The sequence below is a fragment of the Schistocerca americana genome, chromosome 7 (assembly GCF_021461395.2).
Source record: "Schistocerca americana isolate TAMUIC-IGC-003095 chromosome 7, iqSchAmer2.1, whole genome shotgun sequence".
Taxonomy (NCBI): Eukaryota; Metazoa; Arthropoda; class Insecta; order Orthoptera; family Acrididae; genus Schistocerca; species Schistocerca americana.
The window spans coordinates 471931302-471954254 of NC_060125.1; the positions used below are offsets into that span (position 1 = coordinate 471931302).

The 22953-nt window shown below is 43.1% G+C and overlaps 1 protein-coding gene across 1 annotated transcript in view; it reads right to left on the bottom strand.

The window, feature by feature from the left end:
• LOC124623024 (AF4/FMR2 family member lilli) overlaps positions 1-22953 on the bottom strand; it is a 411438-nt gene that overhangs the window by 195531 nt on the left and 192954 nt on the right. The window lies entirely within an intron of this gene.

The following is a 22953-nucleotide window of genomic DNA, read 5'->3' on the forward strand; positions in this document are numbered from 1 at the left end:
TTCTTTACACTAAAAATTAAGTTGCAGCTGAAAGTAAACTGCTTAAGTCAAACAAGGTACAAAAAAAGGAAATTGTACATTACTACAAAAAGATTAAATACCACGTAAAGTGACGCGTCGGGCACAGCCGTGAAGCTGCTCGCGGATGAGGTTTTTTACGAGGGTAATCCCAAAAGTAAGGTGTCCTATTTTTTTAGGAGTACACAGACCTGTTTATTTCTACAATGGTTTACATCAGTTTACAGCTTGAGCATTTAGATATTTTTCGACACAATCACCATTTCTGCCGATGCATTTTTGTAGACGCTGTGGCAGTTTTTGTATGCCCATGTCATACCAGCTCGCCGCCATGCTGTTCAGAAAGTTATGAACCTCTTGGGCATACAAAAACTGCCACAGCGTCTACAAAAATGCATCCACAGAAATTGTGATTATGTCGAAATATAGCTAAATGTTCAAGCTGTAAACTGATGTAAACCACTGTAGAAATATGTACTTATAAAAAAATAGGAGACCTTACTTTTGGGATTACCTTCGTATTTGGAAATTCCGACGCCACATACTAGCGAAATGCAGGAATACCAGCAGAAGACCGACTATTGGTGTAGTGTCTGGTAGCTACCAATCGCTCCCACAAACAAATCTCTACTTCCATACGCTACTTTCAAGAGGGCAACTATTTCTTCCTCAGTGAAAAGATCCTCCAGTGAAACGCTCTCCACTTAAGCCCTGACTTAACCGCTTTTCGCTACGGAGACTTACGCAGCACACATTATCGCTTTTGCATTTACGTGCGAAATTGACAAAAATCAGTTACGCAGTGGTTTTTTTTCAACTAACAATAAAATTTTAAACGGTGGCGACTCCGTTTCCTGTTTTATGTGACAGTTCTACTGTACTTGCTTTCATAGTTTTTTTCAGTTGGCATGTTTTTGCGATTATTCCAAGCTCAGCTAGGATTGGAAACAAGGTATATAAAAAGACTAGTGTCTTTTTTCTAATGTTTAATGAACAATATTCAGTAGTAATATTTTGTATCGTTTACTGGAATTTCCATAGTTAACGTCATCCCGTCAGCAGTTCCATGCCATGGCTTGTCATTCATCGTGCAATGGCCTCTAGTAAATGAGAAACTTCGCAGAAACATACTTCGAACTGTTGTCACTCGCAATATTTTAACACTTTGATAACCATGCCTCATGTTTCAAATCGCACGTCCTTTCATATTGTGATCATCTGTGCATGGCACTGTGATAAAATACAGACATCCTTTACAATGAAGTTAGTAAAAATGAGCCGAAAGATAATTATATCATATGACCTACAAACCTGCTTTTTATTCGGAACCGCACGTTTTACAAAAGTTAAAACCCTTTTCTTTGTGTGATGACAAATTCTCAAGGGCAAGTTACTGTCAGATACACAAGTAACGAGAGAAGAATATGGAGCCCGAGAATCAACGCACAGTAATGAATATTCCTGAGGTCGGCGACCGCAACAGAGACAGCCGCGAATCCAGCGACAAACATTACAATATCTCAATACATTTCATTACCACAATCGATTGTTTCGGAAGCAGGACCTCAGAGTGATTCGTAACAACAAGGCATTTTCCACGTCTTTCCGTCAACAAACAGTTCACCTCCAAGCAGTGCGTTTCGGAATTACTGGGGTCATCCTGACTTCGCTGACTTTTCCAGTAAATTCAATTTCCCAATTTTCCAGGATTCCCAGACAAATCGACACCCTGCATTACAACCGTATGGTCTTGTGTCGTAGCTACGCAGGCAAAGTGTTTCTTCTTGGACACTGCACCATCAGAAAGAAGTAACGTCCTCTTGCGTTTTACATCTGTGTGCGCACTTCGTGACTGATCATGGAAAACTACGCTCGTTGTTAACATCTCAGGACTACAAGCTTTAACTACAGAGACTGTATATATATTGCATTCCGATCGGGAAATAGCAGTAAGAAACTACAAGTTATATGCATAGCCAACTTCTGATATCTGAGATGTCAGGAGAAGCTGCAAAAACCTGTGCCAACCGAATAACCGCTTCCAATCAAAGAAACTGACTCTTCATTCCCAGTATCTGTCTAGACTATCAGTAAGTTTACTTTCTTCGATTTGAAGTTTTTTCTTCCTTCCGTTTAGTAAATTCTAGGCCGCTCCAGTAAATGGAAACAGTCTGGAGTAAGGCACCCGTTTAGTGACAAGCGGCTGAAGCTCTGTTACAGGTTTCAGTGTTCTCGTAACACCCCAGTACACGGTCTTTATATGTGTCCTCTTGTTTTGTACGAAGCAACCTGACCAGTGACTGGACTGTTTTGTACACACTGGGTACGGATGTTCCGCGGTAAAACTTACATTCAATGATCAGTTCAGCATAATGAAATAAGATTTTTGGCGATTGACAGTACACGGTTTTCTCCAAGTTGCAGTCCGAAAATTGGGCGGTTAATTTTTCTTTCTGGGTAATAATCTTAAAATTCTCATCAACAAAGAAAGTAAAGCAACTAATTCTTTCTATTGAATTAAGCACCTTTTCTAACAGCGTTTTGGAGCCCTTTATGCAGGCATACGATGAAAATGCTTGTTAATGTTTCCAGTGCAAACTTTTAGGAAAGAATATACCTGAAATATTTTAAGTTATTCTGGAAGTTAACAACGTAACGCAGTTCCCATTCTTTTAAGCGACGTTTATTTGGCTATGGAGGCGGCACGGTTTAGTACCGGCAAGCCAATCCGTCTCCGTGATCGCACATTACCGCTTCAGTAACTGTCGTGGCACTAAACTCCTCATTTGAGGTACTATCGATTGTTATTGGAAAATTAAGCGATGTTGTTACTAGTTTATATTGCACTATTCACCGGTTAAGTCGCACATGGAGTGCATACAATGTGTGTATGCATCCTGGTGGAGGTAAAGTACGTGGTCCGAAGTAGCAGCTCTGTTGTTGACTTACAGGAGTAATACATTAACATTACTCCACTCTGGCCTAGAATACCCGCAACTGAACACAGTTTGGGCGGGTGGTGACACAGATTCGCGACAGAAGAAAATTTGAGCGACACAGTGCGGAAGGATTGGGTGAAGCTGCAGGGACTTAGTCGTTCTGTGCATGATAGCTCTCTGTTTACACGTAGGATACGTTCATTTATACACGACCTCTTTCTTGCCTCACTGCTTCTGTGACGACGTGAGGAAGCTGTCAGCCGTGTAACATGGCGTTCCAGGCCTAGTTACCATCAGTGCGTCTCTGTCTCAAGCAGTACGTCACTTCTTTCATACAGATTAATTCACGGACCACAGCAATTCTGACAAGAGTGAAATAAGAACACCTCAATGCCTTGTTCTCGTTAATTTTTCGTAGCACGGGATATGTAGTCTCTGTGTTGTACTGACTACTAAGATTAGAGATTTTTAATATAGTCAACATGAAGTACTCACCATAGTATTCTCTTAGAATGATTTAGGATGATGATAAAAATTGAGATTTTCGGAGGAAAGGAGACTAGAAGTTCTAAGATACATACATATCTTTCATGTCCCAATTTTATGCCAATTCACAGTGTAAACGGCCTACATATGTTGTATTTGGATCAGTTCTCTAAATTACATTGTTTTGTAGCTTTAATGTTTATTTCCGGTCTCAACAATGGGCCTAGTTCGGCTAGTGGCAGCGTGCAGCTAATGCTGTGATGGAGTATGCATGAGAGGGAGTCGCCGTGTAGACGCGTGTGTGCGTGGTTGTTCACGTTTTGTAGCAGGCCGCATTAGTCTGGAGCGTTTATTGCGTAAAATTTCAGTAAAGGATTGACAATATGGCTATTTTGTGGACATCGGACACAACCGTTAAAGTAAACGTAGTCTTCGCTCCGTACATCCAACAAGTAGATAGTAACAGGTGGCTCTTGCAAGATTTTAATGTCACAGGTTCGGATCGGGGAAGGAAGGAAATCGATCAAGGAACCATTCTGGCATTCGCGTTAATCGATTTGCGAGAACCACGGAAAATCTGAATCTGGATAATGAGACGTGCATGTGGATGTGGATGTGGATCTTTTCTTAGAGAATCTGAGTCCACAGCGCCACCGGATTTGGTCTGCAGGATTCCCGAGAGTAGACTCAAATTGGTTCTTTGTCAAGCACGAAAAAAATCATGAATGTTTCGCATTACGCAGCATGTAAATGTTTGTTAGAGTACATCTTCTAAACACAATGAGCCGCACTTGAAATGTTCAATAGCCAAACCAGTATTCCAGTCTAACGCCCATCGTCAGTGGCATCTGATACAGAGGACAGCGAACAATTGTATGTACATCGATATGTACAACATGACAATTATAAACCTAACAGCAGGAGCAACTCTACTTACATTATGTTTCTGTATCAATGAGATGCACGTCAGTTATAAATAATGTATCATGTCCAAGTTTATTTGCAGTTGGAAACCAAGCATCATGTGGATACATAGACCACTATTACAACCACGCCTATGCTATTATGTTACCATTTGAAATGGTTCCTGCTTCATAACACACATATTGACAAGTACGTTACTGCTGTCAATTCTTTCACGTATCTGTCATGTAATATAAATATGGAACGGACAAAAGTCAAGTCTATATTACAGGTCTTGTTACTTCTGATATTTTTTATTTATCTGTGACATGCAGTCTTGTAAGTAAAATATTTTTGGACACTTCGTTTGTAAGAGCGGAATATACAAAAATTATAAAATTTGAAAACATAAATTGGTACGAACTACATACTGAGCAAGCTGGCCTTATTGCAAAATCTGTTCTCTGTGTCGTATAATGAGGCTGTCCATTCGGACTTAAATCCAATGGTGATCCAAGATATCACATCGAACTATACAATTTTTCATGTAGGAGACAGAGAGGCTCCAAACCGAACTTATTCGGTCAAAACACTGTTGAAGTTGTGTATCTCTTACTCCACAACTGTTTGGTCATTAAGTTTGTTTTAGGTAGGCTTTACCGTGATTTATTGATACCGAATGAAACAGCAAGTTTACTGTTACCAGTCGTTGTTTGTTTATATCGGCAATGCTTTTCGAACGTTTAAACCTCAATTTACACGTGTTAGTACGACATGTGTGTGTGATGTTACGACTTTGGGGTGAACTTGAAATAACGTTGTTTCTCCACTAGACACTGCTACAGGTTACCGTAAATGCCTAACAACATACACGTGTGTCATACATCATATGTAAATCCATCTGATGAAGGTATAAACCTTCGAAACGCGTTGTGTGTATAAATAAACATTGAATGGTAACCGTAAAGTAGTTGTTTCATTCGATTAAGTATGTTGCGAGGGTGCTTCGTAGTATGTCTATATACCCCAATTTCTTCTAGAATGTTTAATGATATATCTTTTCCTTCTTTATGAAGAATGGTGGTGCTGTTATTAATTTCATTAGCGGAATGCTTGTACATACTTTAATGAACTCTGAATTCAAAGGGATTGGCTTAATTACATAATGGAAGTGTCTCCCTGTTTGTCGAACATAAAATTATCATATTCACTAATTGTACGGAAAATGACACTCTAAGCTCACATATTGTACACAACATAGATAAGGGCCACGCATGAAACATGTCCCGAGTATGTAAAATAACATGCAGTGAATGTGATCCCCATGAATGCATGGCATAGATTTACATAAATATCTCAGAAATAAGAGACATGTAATATCCCTTTGACCTCTGTCAGCTCCATGTATACATTGTATTAAACTTTTGTCATGTGTGACCAAGAAGTCTGACTGCGGTAAGAATTGACAGCAGCGACATACTCTACGACCTACGTACTGTGAAGGCTGAGTTTCATATCTTAACATATTAACACAGATGTGGTTGTAACTGGGTTCCAGGACTCCACATGGTTGTCTGCCTGCATAACTGACAGGCAAGTTATTTATTTATTTATTTAACCTGATCAGATTAGGGCCATCAGGCCCTCTCTTACATCGGACCAGTGTTCCACACATGCAGTATTTCACACAGCAGAGTTACCTCATGGCAATAGTTTAAATGAGAAAATTAGATTACTCTAGTGACAATATGAATGAAGAGTAGTGACTAAGACCTAATAAAGTAAATGCGGCAGTATTTTTACAACAGGTGCTATACATATGCTATACATACAGATTATGATAAAAGAAATAATAATAACAGTAAAAAAAAGTCAAATAATAATGATAAACATGACTAAGACCTAATAAAGTAAATGCTGGCAGTATTTTTACAACAGGTGCTATACATACAGATCATGATAAAAGCAATAATAATAACAGTAAAAAATCAAATAATAATGATAAACATGAGAAAAATTGGCGATAGTAATGAAGATTTGTGCAGATGTACATTAATATCTTGGTGCGTAAAGTAGATGTTTACTAGTGTAGCGAGTTTTGGGGAAGGGAGATTTAAGGAGGGGGAAAGAGGGAAGTAATGAGGTAAAGTGCATTCATGTACAGAGGAAGGCATTACTGTTGCTTAAGTAGATACGTCATTAACTGTTTTTTGAAGCCGGACATGTTTTTAAGTTCTCTAACATAACGAGGGACGTTATTCCATAGTCGGGTTCCTGCTACTGTAAAGGACTTGGAGAAGGTGACTGAGCGATGCAGTGGAACAGAGAGGATTTTATTATAATGGGAACGTGTGTTTCTGTCATGTTGTTCCGACATGAGCGTTAGGGACGAGGAGAGAGATGGACAGTGTACATTTATAAGGCAGTAGATGACACAGAGTGTATGGAAATCTCTGCGTTTGTCTGCACGCAGCCAGGACAAATTTAGATTAGAGGTACATAATGTTAATAGACCGTTTCTGCTATTATGTATGCAATTATGTTTGTACACGATGTCACGCAACTATTTGTTGTCCTCTGTACCCGGTATCTGTGACAGTGGGTTGTACACCGGAATATCGATTTCCCTATTAAACATTTGAAGTGTAGTTCAATGGTGTTCAGAAGACATCCTTTAACAAGTTATGTTTTCTTGTCACACTGAAATATCTGGTTATGTCGATTAAACTTATCAGGTGGTAAGAACCCAAACGACGACTTTGTCTTTTGAATACTATGTAGCTTGTAAACAGAGTTCATGGAACACTGTCAACCGGCCAATTCCCGAGTCATACACATAAAAAGGTTAATACAATTTCTGATCAATACACATTGCCACCATAGGTGAAAAAGCCTGTAGAGACCCAATGCAGTATCTAACGTTTTATTTCTATATCAAAAATCAATACATGAACTATAACCTGATGGGCATTCGTTCCTACGTCTTGGAAAATTTGCCTCAGAAAATGGGCGATGCAAATGATGTGAATCTAAGTTTGAATTCTACATGGTAGGCTCAGCCTGTAGCTAGCGTCCTCCATACAGACGGTCGAGTGAACACACAATTGCGTTTCCTATCTTGCTTGCGACAATTACAGTTTCAGCCATTTACGTCACCGGTATTTGCCTTCTTTAATCATTAAACGAATTGTTCTAGTCGCTATCACGCTAGCGACGACACGTCATTTTGCACTGTGATCAAAATCAGTAATATGCGGAAACGCATGCGCGCTGGCAGCCGTCACAGAAGCGTCCTCCATCGAAATCCGCGCCCTCTACAAATAGTGTTCCATCTTTGGCGCACAGGCGAGTGCATAGAGGTGAAACTACAAGGCCGCCCTCTGTTGGAATGCGCTCTTGCATCGCTAAAAACAAACGTCAGATGGCGCCAGACATGTCATTACGAATAAAATGTTTTCTCTTAGAAGAAATTAGAGAGATCACCTGGTCCCAAGCCTTGTCCAGCTGAAAGCCGCCGTCACGATTTATAAGATTTTGAGCTCGACATATTTCCGCAGATTCTTTAATTAGCGAGTCCCAAAAGTATCTCCCTGGGACCAAGGTCTTTGGGCAAAATAATCCAGAGTGTTCTGCGATAATACTACGGCCGACTTACTGGGCTGCGAATGGCAGGTGTGGTGCTCATGTTCTACGCACCTTTCATGTACTGTACGTATCGTCTGGCCTATGTACGAGAGCTTCGCCACACCGACAAGGAATTTTGTAAATCCCGGCCTTCCGCAGACCCAGATCGTACTTTACCGAATCGACAAGGGCAATAATTTTCGTCGGTGGCCGGAAGATTAATTTGGTAGTTCCTTAGGATTCTGACTACTTTAGACGAAAGGTTGACGATGAATAGAAGGAACGCCCTGACTTTAACAGCTCCTTCTTGATGTTTCTTCCTCCTTAGTGCTGTACTAATCTGATGTGGAGAGTAACCATAGTCTCCGAACAGCGACTGTTTATCTTCTAGCTCCTTTGTAAGGCTGTATCCATCAGAAACAACATGAGCCCGGTGTACTAACGTTCTACGGACGCCGGTAGTCTGAAGCGTGATTGTAGCTCGACGGTTGCCGATGAAGGTCCGTATGTGTGGGCTTACGGTGGACAGAATGCTGTAATGACCCGTCCACTCTCCTAGTAAACAAGACGTCCAAAAACGGTAATCAATTGTCCTCAACCTCCATCGTAAACTGCATGTTTTTGTGGTTTGAATTCAGATGTTGCAAGATACGTGACAGTTCTTCACCATGGGGCCACACTACAGAAGTGTCATCCACATGTAGCCAGAGGACTCTGTTTTAAGTTCTGCCGAACCAGGTACCTCTCCTCAAAGTCTTCTATAAAAAAGTTTGCGGCCAGGCGCGAGAGAGGGGTGACCATAGCAACAACGTCGGTCTGTTCAAAATATTCGTTGTTAAATAAGAATGGTGACTAATTTCCTCTGAGAAAATTTTTTTATTTGTAATGATACGTCCGGCGACATCTGACGATTGTTTTTAGCGACGCAAGCGCGCATGCCGACGGAGAGCGGACGTGTTTCCACCCGTATCTGCACGCGCGTCACAGATGCAACAGTATTTGTACAGGGCGCTGATTTCGATAGAGGACGTTCCTGTGACGGCCGCCAACGCGCATGTGTTTCCGCGCCAATTTTTGCCACAAAGCCGACACCGTGAAGTAAGAGTCTCCAGCGGCGGACACTCACGTGAAGATGACTGGACGGATGCCACCCCAAATATTGTGGCAAGAAGTCAACATGATCGGGCTGCAATCCCGGAACCTCATAGAATATTCAATACGCAATACATCAACAATCACATTTACGGACGTCCTTCATACAAAAGTAACTAAATCTGAATATTTAACGCACGATTATGCCCTATATGAAATATGGGGTGCCCACAATCACACATCCTATAGTTTACCTACCGTCATATCTTCAGTATGATCTTATTGCAAGCAGTATTATCATTATAGAGTACTTGACACTTAAAAGTACGCGACTGTGACAGTCTCTCCCCCCCCCCCCCCCTTCTTCTAGCGCGCACAATGTTTGCAAGCTCTTCGTCGACCAGAGCGCTTCCGCGTGCGATCTGACTAGGTTTACGTATTCTGGCTTCTCTTGTGAACAGTATCTCCTGAGGCACATGAAAGATTTCAATAATGGATCGTAAATACTGCGTTAACAAGTAATGGAAGTCTGTATAGTAGGACAGCGAAAGACCCAGTTATGAATTAAGGTCAGTCCCGCTTCCCCCACTCCACCTCCTGCTCTACTCGGCGTACAGGCTTCCCGCTTTTTCCGCTGCACCTAATGACGCAAAGCTGCAGTGTGGCAGACATCCCTGTGTTGGCTCAGTTTGGATACGCTTATGCGTACATTGCGAACTATAAAAAAAGGACGGTCAACATCAGTTGTATGAACAACAAAGGGGTCAGTGACGGTCGCTCAGTTACGTGCTAACTGCGCCGTGTGACGCACGAGCGTCCGATACGCTACACAGCACCTCATGTCATACATTCGGATTCGCTTCGGCGGGAACATGATATACAGGTACATTGCCAAATGTCGGCAACGAACCGATTGTTGTTGTACCGAAGCTACTAGACAGATTAAGTACATTCTTCGCTGCGCACACACACACACACACACACACACACACACACACACACAGAGCCTGGCTCCAGTTTTACTTTATGAACAGAGAAAATTGACTAAGAGAAATTTTTTTCCTTTGTTCATTTTGTGGTGGCACCAATGGGAAAAGAGTCATACAAGTTTTAAACTGTGCTATTTGTTTCAAGTCGGTAAGTAGTCTAAGTCTCAAATACTGAATGAATCTAGTATGAGTATTTGCGCGCCGCCAGTTACGCTGCCTCAAGATAAAAAAATAGTTTCCAACTTTAATACTTTTTGCTGTGGTAAACTTTTAACGTAGTAGGACACCTCTCTTAATGAGTGCGTTATTACAGCATTTTAAATTTTTGAATTCCGTTAATCACTAAGTAACATATTGAAAATCATATTTTTATTGCCCTGGGATGCCATTAGATAGGCAGCATGCAAATGGGAGCTAGTACCATGAACCGGGTTAGCTGTTTAGTAACGCAGATTCTTCCCGCTCTACACACGGGATGGAAACAGAAGAAACCCCAACAAGTACTTGGTAACACTGAGAAGTACCCTCTGGCATGCACTTCACAGTGGGTTGCAGAATGTTGTATGTAGATGTCTCCGTGTAATGAAATATCGTCGATTTCTGTGAAGTATCAAACTTTAAACAAGAAACTTACACAATTCGAGTAGAACCTCGCAATGTTCTCCTTCTGGTATACTACCATCACAGAGCAAGAGAATGGGTGTCGGTCATGAAAAACTGAACTTCCACGTCACCGTCACTATCGGCAGATGATTTTGAGATGTGTAATAAACGAGAAAATACGAACAAGAGAGAGAGAGAGAGACTGCGTGGACAGCCTCTCTCTCTCTCTCTCTCTCTCTCTCTCTCTCTCTCTCTCTCTAAGACAAAGCAAGCGGAGGGGAAGAGGTAAAAGCCCTATAGCAGGGGCAGTGTCAAGCGACCCGTGAAACAGACTTAATTAGTCACTAAAAATCTGTTGTCGGCGGCAGGCGACGGTCGCTAACGAGTGACGAGCTCTGTAATTAGGGGCTTGCCACCTACATTGTCTCGGTCCGCTACTATGTAAACCTTAATTAAATATTCCCTCATTATCGGAACAAGTGTTAATTCAAACACTGAGGCCGGTGTCGAAATTAGAGCTCCTTTCGTAACCGTTCGACCTAGTCGCCTCTGACAGCATTGTAAGATCATAAAACAGCTTCGCGATAACACTGGTTCAACAGCTGGGATAATTTCACCGACTTTCTAATCCCCCTTCCCCCCTTCCTTTCCTCTTATCTGATGCACATGGTGCCATCCACAAGCTGCTCGATCATTACCAAGCGGGTAATTTAACTGCTTATTACGGTTTGTGTACGGATGTTCAATACTAGATTCGATACGATATTTGATATGTCAACACCTAAAACTGTATCGATATTATCGGAACAAAAGGTATCGAAATACTGTACGTATTTTAAGCTTCTCATTATCCCAATCGGAGGAAGGGAGATCAGGATTTAACGTTCCGTCGTTGAAACGGTCATTAGAGACGGAGCATCATATCGGTGCATGCAAACCAAAGTATCGTACTTACTGATGTCGGTAATATCGAAACGTCTGTAAGTGTGTGATTCCTGAACTATGTTACGTATGACAGTGTCTGTGTGCAAGTACTCCGTTGCACTTTACAGCACTTCATTTGCAACCACAGGGGTAAATAACGGAGACCTATAACACAAGGTGTTCCAAAATGATCTCTACAAATTTGATAATGTAAATTTCAGAAATATAGACAGCTTGATAGGTGCGATTTGCGGCATAATATTCACACACATCTGAAGTTGTAGTGGTCATTTAACAGAGGTCCATGTGTGCGCCATTCGTAGCACGCAGGATATCTAAGCGAGATTCCACAGCTCCTTCCAATTGCCGCTGTGATCGAAGCTCGACGGTTGTACAGGTTCCGCATCGGGGTCTGGTAGGCATCCTTCACAATGCCAAAAAACAACTTGATGGGGTTATTTCTGGAGATTTTGGGGACCAGGAAATGGACCCTCCTGTGCTAATCCAGCGACCTGGAAATGCGTCGTCTAACGTCCTCATGATTAAAGTCAATTGAGAAGGGGCACTATCCTGATTCAGCATGTCAGGTTGCAGTTCTTCGATCCATGGAAATTTAAGTTGTTCTCCATCATGTCCGGATAAAGAGTAGAGGTTATTGGCGCCCATGCAAAGGAAAACGGCCCCCACGCTCACGAAGTGTACCACACCATGCCTTTAGCTTTGGACTGTCGTGTGCACAGTTTCCTTGCTGAAGTGAAGGTTCTCAGAGCTCTACAGCATCTCACTGTGTCGATTTACTTTCCCGAACACACAAGAGAGCTTCATCCATTAACATCACGTTTTCGGAGAGTCTGGGTCATCGTCAATGCGACTCAGATCCCAATTGTAAATGCTTTACGCTTTGGCCTGTCATCGAGCTGAAGCGCATGAAGCAGCTTCATCTCGTAGGCATGGAACTCTGCCTCCTGTGTAGCACTTTGGCACCATGGTTGATGGTAGCTGTACCTGGCAAGACGCTTGATGGACTGATTATAAAGAGCAGTTTGTGCCTTCAGTAATGTAACTGCGGAGTGATCACACAGGTTCGAATCCTGCCTCGGGCGTGGATGTGTGTGATGTCCTTAGGTTAGTTAGGTTTAAGCAGTTCTAAGTTCTAGGGGACTGATGACCACAGTAGTTAAGTCCCATAGTACTCACAAGGGAACCTCCCCATCGCACCCCCCTCAGATTTAGTTATAAGTTGGCACAGTGGATAGGCCTTGAAAAACTGAATCCAGATCAATCGAGAAAACAGGAAGAAGTTGTGTGGAACTATGAAAAAATAAGCAAAATATACAAACTGAGTAGTCAATGTGCAACACAGGTAACATCAAGGACAATGTGAGTTCTAGAGCGCCGTGGTCCCGTGGTTAGCGTGAGCTGCTGCGGAACGGGAGGTCCTTGGTTCAAGTCTTCCCTCGAATGAAAAGTTTAATTTTTTATTTTCAGGCAATTATTATCCGTCCGTCCGATGCGAGGTAACAGCGCCGTAGTATGGGAACGCTACACCTAAACAAACATCGAAACACACGACGTCAGTCGACTACAGCGCACGGAAGAGAGTATTCCTGCTAACGAGGCTCCCTGGCTGGCAGTTGACTGTTCACTACTTTAGACGAGAGTGCATTAAATACGTGAGATGTATTCCGTGGGCAATATGAATCCAGCAAAAATAGCTCGCGACTTCAATAACAATCGCACGGTTTTGCGGTGCGGTCGCAAAACAGGCGGTAAACTTATTACAGTGAACAGAGACGTCAGTGAACGAACGGACAGATCATAACTTTGCTAAAATAAAGAAAGTAAAATTTTCACTCGATGGAAGACTTGAACCATGGATCTCTCGTTCCGCAGCCGCTCACGCTAACCACGGGACCACGGCGCTCCTACGCCCAGACTGCCCTTGATGTTGCCTATCTTGCACATGGACTATTCAGTTTGTATATTTTGTTTACTTTTTTCATAGTTCCACACAACTTCTTCTTGTTTTCTAGATTGATCTGTGTTCAGTTTTTCAAGGCCTATCCACCGTGCCAAATTATAACTAAATCTGAGGGGGGTGCGATGGGGAGGTTCCCTTGTCAGAGCCATTTGAACCATCACACAGGGTGACAATTACTGAACTATTTTTTTTTTATGAGTTTGGCCAGCTACGGACCGCATACAACTTAAGACTTGGGGTGTTTCTTTTTCTTCCTTTCTTCCCAGTACTACTACATTTTCTCTCCAACTGCTCGTCTCTGCTCATCTGTCCACACTCTCTTGGGTCATTGTTTTGGCTCATCTTCTTCATCGTTTGCGTTTTGTATCAGCAGCCTGAAGTGACTCCTGTCACGTATTATTTCTTCTGTAACACGTATTTTGTTGGCATCTTTCTTTACTGCTTCTATCCATCCTACAGTTTTTCAGTTTACTAACGTAATTAAAAAATTTCTTTGTAATCCGAGTTTCTTCCAGTCTTTTTAAATGTCCATAAAATTTTAGCCGTCTCTTTCTCACTGTATCTGTAATATTTTCTGTATTTTTGCATAAATCTTCATTTCTCCTTTTAATCCACCTGTTTTCATTGTTTTTCTCAGGACCTAGAATTTTTCTTAGCATTTTTCTCTTTTTTCTAGTTCTCTTAATTCGCCTTTCTTATTCAATGTTACACTCATCCATGTGTTACTTATGTCCTAATAACTGAATTATAATTTCTAATGTTTGCTTGTATGGATATTAATTTCTTATTGTAGTAGTTTTGTGTATTAATTTATATGCAAATTCTAACGTTTTTATTCTTTCTTTCTTTGTCGTGTTATCCAGTCCATCGGCTTGGATCCACTCCCCAAGGTACTTCATCAACTCTCTAAATTTTCCATACTTTGTTTTCATAAACTTTTCTGTGTTATGTTTGTGTTCTACATACTCTGCTTTTTCATAGGACATTTTTAGCTGTCTTTTTCAGCAATCTCGTGTAACAGATCACGCATCTGTTCGGTTTTCAGTTATCACTGCCGTATCATCCGCAAAGGGTGAACATTTCACTTCAAATTGGTTATTTCCTTGAAAAATGGTTATTTCCTTGAAAAATGGTTATACCCTTTGAGCCTCTGTTTTTTAATGTGCTTTCCCATGTTTTTACTATTTTATGTAAAACCAAGTTAAAGATCTACATCTACATCTACATTGATACTCCGCAAGCCACCCAACGGTGTGTGGCGGAGGGCACTTTACGTGCCACTGTCATTACCTCCCTTTCCTGTTCCAGTCGCGTATGGTTCGCGGGAAGAACGACTGCCGGAAAGCCTCCGTGCGCGCTCTAATCTCTCTAATTTTACATTCGTGATCTCCTCGGGAAGTATAAGTAGGGGGAAGCAATATATTCGATACCTCATCCAGAAACGCACCCTCTCGAAACCTGGCGAGCAAGCTACACCGCGATGCAGAGCGCCTCTCTTGCAGAGTCTGCCACTTGAGTTTGCTAAACATCTCCGTAACGCTATCACGGTTACCAAATAACCCAGTGACGAAACGCGCCGCTCTTCTTTGGATCTTCTCTATCTCCTCCGTCAACCCGACCTGGTACGGATCCCACACTGATGAGCAATACTCAAGTATAGGTCGAACGAGTGTTTTGTAAGCCACCTCCTTTGTTGATGGACTACATTTTCTAAGCACTCTCCCAATGAATCTCAACCTGGTACCCGCCTTACCAACAATTAATTTTATATGATCATTCCACTTCAAATCGTTCCGTACGCATACTCCCAGATATTTTACAGAAGTAACTGCTACCAGTGTTTGTTCCGCTATCATATAATCATACAATAAAGGATCCTTCTTTCTATGTATTCGCAATACATTACATTTGTCTATGTTAAGGGTCAGTTGCCACTCCCTGCACCAAGTGCCTATCCGCTGCAGATCTTCCTGTATTTCGCTACAATTTTTTAATGCAGCAACTTCTCTGTATACTACAGCATCATCCGCGAAAAGCCGCATGGAACTTCCGACACTATCTACTAAGTCATTTATATATATTGTGAAAAGCAATGGTCCCATAACACTCCCCTGTGGCACGCCAGAGGTTACTTTAACGTCTGTAGACGTCTCTCCATTGATAACAACGTGCTGTGTTCTGTTTGCTAAAAACTCTTCAATCCAGCCACACAGCTGGTCTGATATTCCGTAGGCTCTTACTTTGTTTATCAGGCGACAGTGCGGAACTGTATCGAACGCCTTCCGGAAGTCAAGAAAAATAGCATCTACCTGGGAGCCTGTATCTAATATTTTCTGGGTCTCATGAACAAATAAGGCGAGTTGGGTCTCACACGATCGCTGTTTCCGGAATCCATGTTGATTCCTACATAGTAGATTCTGGGTTTCCAGAAATGACATGATACGCGAGCAAAAAACATGTTCTAAAATTCTACAAGAGATCGACGTAAGAGATATAGGTCTATAGTTTTGCGCATCTGCTCGACGACCCTTCTTGAAGACTGGGACTATCTGTGCTCTTTTCCAATCATTTGGAACCCTCCGTTCCTCTAGAGACTTGCGGTACACGGCTGTTAGAAGGGGGGCAAGTTCTTTCGCGTACTCTGTGTAGAATCGAATTGGTATCCCGTCAGGTCCAGTGGACTTTCCTCTATTGAGTGATTCCAGTTGCTTTTCTATTCCTTGGACACTTATTTCGATGTCAGCCATTTTTTCGTTTGTGCGAGGATTTAGAGAAGGAACTGCAGTGCGGTCTTCCTCTGTGAAACAGCTTTGGAAAAAGGTGTTTAGTATTTCAGCTTTACGCGTGTCATCCTCTGTTTCAATGCCATCATCATCCCGTAGTGTCTGGATGTGCTGTTTCGAGCCACTTACTGATTTAACGTAAGACCAGAACTTCCTAGGATTTTCTGTCAAGTCGGTACATAGAATTTTACTTTCGAATTCAATGAACGCTTCACGCATAGCCCTCCTTACGCTAAATTTGACATCGTTTAGCTTCTGTTTGTCTGAGAGGTTTTGGCTGCGTTTAAACTTGGAGTGGAGCTCTCTTTGCTTTCGCAGTAGTTTCCTAACTTTGTTGTTGTACCACGGTGGGTTTTTCCCGTCCCTCACAGTTTTACTCGGCACGTACCTGTCTAAAACGCATTTTACGATTGCCTTGAACTTTTTCCATAAACACTCAACATTGTCAGTGTCGGAACAGAAATTTTCGTTTTGATCTGTTAGGTAGTCTGAAATCTGCCTTCTATTACTCTTGCTAAACAGATAAACCTTCCTCCCTTTTTTTATATTCCTATTAACTTCCATATTCAGGGATGCTGCAACGGCCTTATGATCACTGATTCCCTGTTCTGTACATACAGATTCGAAAAGTTCGGGTCTGTTTGTTATCAGTAGGTCCAATATGTTATCTCCACGAGTCGGTTCTCTGTTTAATTGCTCGAGGTAATTTTCGGATAGTGCACTCAGTATAATGTCACTCGATGCTCTGTCCCTACCACCCGTCCTAAACATCTGAGTGTCCCAGTCTATATCTGGTAAATTGAAATCTCCACCTAAGACTATAACATGCTGAGAAAATTTATGTGAAATGTATTCCAAATTTTCTCTCAGTTGTTCTGCCACTAATGCTGCTGAGTCGGGAGGTCGGTAAAAGGAGCCAATTATTAACCGAGTTCGGTTGTTTAGTGTAACCTCCACCCATAATAATTCACAGGAATTATCCACTTCTACTTCACTACAGGATAAACTACTACTAACAGCGATGAACACTCCACCACCGGTTGCATGCAATCTATCCTTTCTAAACACCGTATGTACCTTTGTAAAAATTTCGGCAGAATTTATCTCTGGCTTAAGCCAGCTTTCTGTACCTATAACGATTCCAGCTTCGGTGCTTTCTATCAGCGCTTGAAGTTCCGGTACTTTACCAACGCAGCTTCGACAGTTGACAATTACAATACCGATTGCTGCTTGGTCCCCGCATGTCCTGACTTTACCCCGCACCCGTTGAGGCTGTTGCCCTTTCTGTACTTGCCCAAGGCCATCTAACCTAAAAAACCGCCCAGCCCACGCCACACAACCCCTGCTACCCGTGTAGCCGCTTGTTGCGTATAGTGGACTCCTGACCTATCCAGCGGAACCCGAAACCCCACCACCCTATGGCGCAAGTCGAGGAATCTGCAGCCCACACGGTCGCAGAACCGTCTCAGCCTCTGATTCAGACCCTCCACTCGGCTCTGTACCAAAGGTCCGCAGTCAGTCCTGTCGACGATGCTGCAGATGGTGAGCTCTGCTTTCATCCCGCTAGCGAGACTGGCAGTCTTCACCAAATCAGATAGCCGCCGGAAGCCAGAGAGGATTTCCTCCGATCCATAGCGACACACATCATTGGTGCCGACATGAGCGACCACCTGCAGATGGGTGCACCCTGTACCCTTCATGGCATCCGGAAGGACCCTTTCCACATCTGGAATGACTCCCCCCGGTATGCACACGGAGTGCACATTGGTTTTCTTCCCCTCTCTTGCTGCCATTTCCCTAAGGGGCCCCATTACGCGCCTGACGTTGGAGCTCCCAACTACCAGTAAGCCCACCCTCTGCGACTGCCCGGATCTTGCAGACTGAGGGGCAACCTCTGGAACAGGACAAGCAGCCATGTCAGGCCGAAGATCAGCATCAGCCTGAGACAGAGCCTGAAACCGGTAAGATAATTGGGGACAGTCCATCTCCTTGTCAAACTCCTGTTTTGATTTTCAATGGTTTAGACATTTCGCCTTGAAACTTAATCCTTGATGTATCTGTGTTTGTTCCACAAGTCTTCTTGTGTTTTCGTCTATCCCTGATTCATTAAGTATCTGGAATAGTGCTTTATTTTTTATTTTGTGTAGCTCTCACCCTCAAAATTGAACTACATGAAATAAAATCGTCAACTCTTGAATGGTTTGTGTTAGGTCGTTAATAAACTGCACCGTTGGCTGCGGGGCAAGATCGGAATTAGCATGTGTATGGTTTAGCGACAAAGCCCACTTTTATTTGGAAGGGTTCGTCAATAAGCAAAATTGCACGTTTGAGCGACTGAGAATCCGCATTTCGCGATAAGGTTGTCTCTTCACCCTCAATGGGTGACTGTATGGTGTGCAGTGTATAGTCACGGAAAAATCGGTGTGATATTCCTTGATGGCAAGGTGCTTACCTAACGGTACGTGAAGGTTTTGGAAGATTATTTCATCCCCATTACCCAAAGTTACCCTGATTTCGACAAGATGTGGTTCACGCAAGACGGAGCTCGACCCCATCGAAGCAGGAGTGTGTTTATGTTCTGGAGGAGCACTTCGGGGATAGCACTCTAGCTCTGGGATATCCAGAAGCCACTGGCATGGGCCTCGATCGGCCGCCATATTCTCCAGATCTAAATACATGCGACTCCTTTTTGTGGGGCTATATTAGAGACCAGGTGATCAGCAATAACACCAAAACCATTGCCCAGCTGAAAACAGCCAATCAGGAGGTCATCGACAGCATCGACGTTCCGACACTTCGGCCGGTCATGCAGAATATCGCTACTCGTCTGCGCCACATCACCGCCAATGATGGCAGGCATATCGAACGTGCCAAACCTAAATCCGAATATCTGCACTGACGTTTATATGTTGAATGTAGTGTGTGCACGAAATACTTTGTAACTAATTTCCTATTTTTTCCATCCAGTTCAATACTTGTCACCCTGTATGTTCGCCGCCAACCAAGTTACAAAATCGTTTGAGACTACTTATGGTGCGTGATCACGTGCAGACTTTCACACCGACTCGGCCACGCACGCAGCGCGGTCCGGTGGCTTTGGCATTTTACACGCAGCATTCTGATAAGTCTTCCTGTTCCGGCTTTGCAATCTTATCTACCAAAGGCCAAATCGCGACACCACCTTCCGTCCTAGCGGACATATCACCGTAACGAGACAGTCACACAGTATTTTGGTATCTGAAGTTTTGAAGAGTGCTACGTTCAACGTTTTGAACGACCCACTATATTTCAGATTCCAAGAATAATCTCTCTCATTACTAACACCTATGCACAATGTATGATAAATCATCTGACAACGTCACGTCGAAGGGCAAGCTGAAAGAGCTACTGCGGTGATAAGCTTTCGATGTGTCTACCTCAAGTCTCCAACAACTGCGTTAATTCCAGGATCACCTCTTACAACACAACCATCACGTAAAAATGTAGGTAGTACACTGGTTGATTTTTAGTCGCGATTTTTTTATTTGATAAACATATTTTACAGGGGGCACATGTCCACAGAATCTTCTTATAAGCTTAGCGTCACCTTCATATATACAAGAGCTTATTAAACATAGGTGCCCATATCCACAACGATGATCCTCACCTGCCAATAACACATCATAATATTTAACACCACTTTCCACCACACAATGAAACGACTATTTTTTTTTATATCAACACGAAAGGCAACTGTTCTTTCGCTTATCTCTTTGTGCATGTGCATGCCAAAAGACGTCCAGGTACATGCAGCTGTCGGGCGACGGGACACATTTGTTTGTTCGCAGTCCAATCCAAAGATGTTGATAGTTTTCTTTTATTCCATTTTTCAGTCTAGCTAAAGGACTTTTCCGCCGAGCAATTTTTGCGTTGGGTGTATGCACGTTCCCGTCGTATGCCTTTACCATTTCAAGCACAGCTGAACAGTTGTTCGACTGAAAGTTGTCTACCGAGTTTCTTGGAGTTGTTATTTTCCGCAGCAAGTATGTAAACACTACCTGTCAGACCCGTCATTGCTCGGGTGTTCATTTTGTCAGTTTTCTACAGGAAACGAAAACAAAAAGTGAATTGTATTTGTAGAGAAATGTACACTGAGGAGGCAAAGAAACTGGTACACATGCGTAATTTCGTGTAGGGCCTCCGCGAGCACGCAGAAGTGCCACAACATGATGTAGCATGGACTCGACTAATGTTTGAAGTAGTGCTTGAGGGAACTGAATCCATGAATCCTGCAGGTCTGTCTGTAAACACGTAAGAGTGCGAGGGGTGGAGATCTCTTCTTAACAGCACGTTGAAAGGCATCACAGATATGTTCGGTAATGTTCATATCTGGGAGTCTGGTGGCCAGAGGAAGTGTTTAAACTCAGAAGATTGTTCCAGCAACCACTCTGTAGCAGTTCCGAACGTGTGGGGTGCCGCACTGTCCTGCTGGAAATGCCCAAGTCCGCCAGAATGCACAATGGAATCTGTAAGATTCCGTCCCGTATCACTCAAACTGCACACGCCCCACATCATTACAGAGCATGCACCAGCGTGAATAGTTCCTTGCTGACAAGCAGAGTCCACGGATTCATGAGGGTGTCTCCTTTCCCGTACACATCCATCCGCTCGATTTGAAACGAAACTCGTCCGACCAGGCGACGTTTTCCATTCATAAACAGTCCAATGTCGGGGTTGGCAGGCCCAGGCAAGGCGTAGAGCTTCGTGTCTCGCAGTCATCAAGGTTACACGAGTGGGCCGCCGGCTGCGGAAGCTCTTATAGATGTTTCGTTGAATGGTTCGCACGCTCATACTTGATGCCCCAGCACTGAAATCTGCAGCAATTTGCGGAAGGGTTGGATTTGTGTCACGTTGAACGATTCTCTTCAGTCGTCGTTGGTCCCTTTCTTTCAAGATCTCTTTCCGCTCGCAGCGACGTCTGAGATTTGATTTCTTTACTGGATTCCTGATATTCACGCGACACTAGTGAAATGGTCGTACGGGAAAATCCCCACTTCATCGCTATCTCGGAGATGCTGTGCCCCACCGCGCGTGCGCCGACTGTAGCACCACGTTCAAATTCACTTAAATCTTGATAACCTGCCATTGTTAACAGTAGTAACCGAGCTAACAAATGCGCCGGACACCTGCTGTGTTATATAGGCGTTGCCAACCGCAGCGCCGTATTCTGCCTGTTTACATATCTCTGTATTGGAATACCCATGCCTGTATCAGTTTCTTTCGTGCCTCGGTGCAGAAACAATCTCATTTCTGCGTATTCGTGAAAACATCTTCGAAATTACGAAACGGTTGTACAAAGAAATACGCATAATGCACAGATCTGTAAGTACAGTATCCTAGACAGTTTCTGTACGCTGGACGTAGCTGCTTCGCGTGATAACGTGAATTTGTAAACGTCTCTACGGCAACACGTCTTCGTAGTTCTATAGACGGCTTCATTTTTTCGCCTGCAGCCATCTGCACTTCGCAGTTGAGAGTTGCCAATAGAGCTGCCAGGTGTCAGGGACATCCTTCAGTTCACTCGACTGGTGATAGAGGATAAATGTATTACAACTTCACGTATGATTTGGAATTTTTCTATGTATTTATGACGGATCTCTCAAACTTTAAACGCATTTTTCTTGCTGAGATAAATATTTCCGTTTGGCATGTGTTTCGCTTTTTACGTTAACGCCTTCACAGGATCTTTTAGGAACTCGTCTGTCTTGCCAAAACAACCATTTCCGCTCATCTGCTTTGAGATCGGTGGGAGCATTTCCACTCCAATTACAAAAAACCGACACACAGTTGGGTCGTTGCTTTAGCTCTCATACTTCGTTTTTGGTTAGCTAAATGTAAAACATTTCGCTGGTGCTACGGCGAAAATTGTGTGTAGTGGAAATGCGCCCTCTAACTTGTGGCCAAATGAGAGGAAATACAGACTTTGGCAGAACAACCAGTAACTAAAAAAATTCCACTGGATATGCCTTCACTGTGAAAGACATAAAGCAATCACAGACATTAGCTGCGATGGGCACTGACGTGAATCAATTGGGAAAACTGAACATTTTTGCCGTACTGTGATTCGAACTATGGTCTCCTGCTTACAACGCAGACGCGCTCACCACTGCGCCATCCAGACACAGTGGTCATCGCTGCTGCATGGATTACCCTAGCACGCTTCTCGTCAGACCCAAATTCTGAAATTGCCTCATAGTGTTTTTGATGAAAACAGCGCGTGTTCTTTCTGACATGTCCGAAAGAACAGACACCACACACATTTAACATAAAAACAGAAACGCATCTGCAAATACATAAACATTACATTGTAGCAAGAAAAAGAATAGAAGCTGTATTTACACGCCTAGTTTCGGAGGCGTTCACGAATGGCCCAGTCTGAAGCCACCGCGTTACACGACCCCAAAGCGGTGTGTACCTCCAACTTCGGCTGGGCGGACACTCACTCGCGCGCCTTTATTAGTTAGCGGCCGCCAGACTTTGAGAGATCTACTCCGCCGCCGCCGACGCAACAATGGCTGTCGGTGGGCCGAGCGGGGGCGGGCGTGCGGGGGCGGCTGCTATTGATCGCGAAG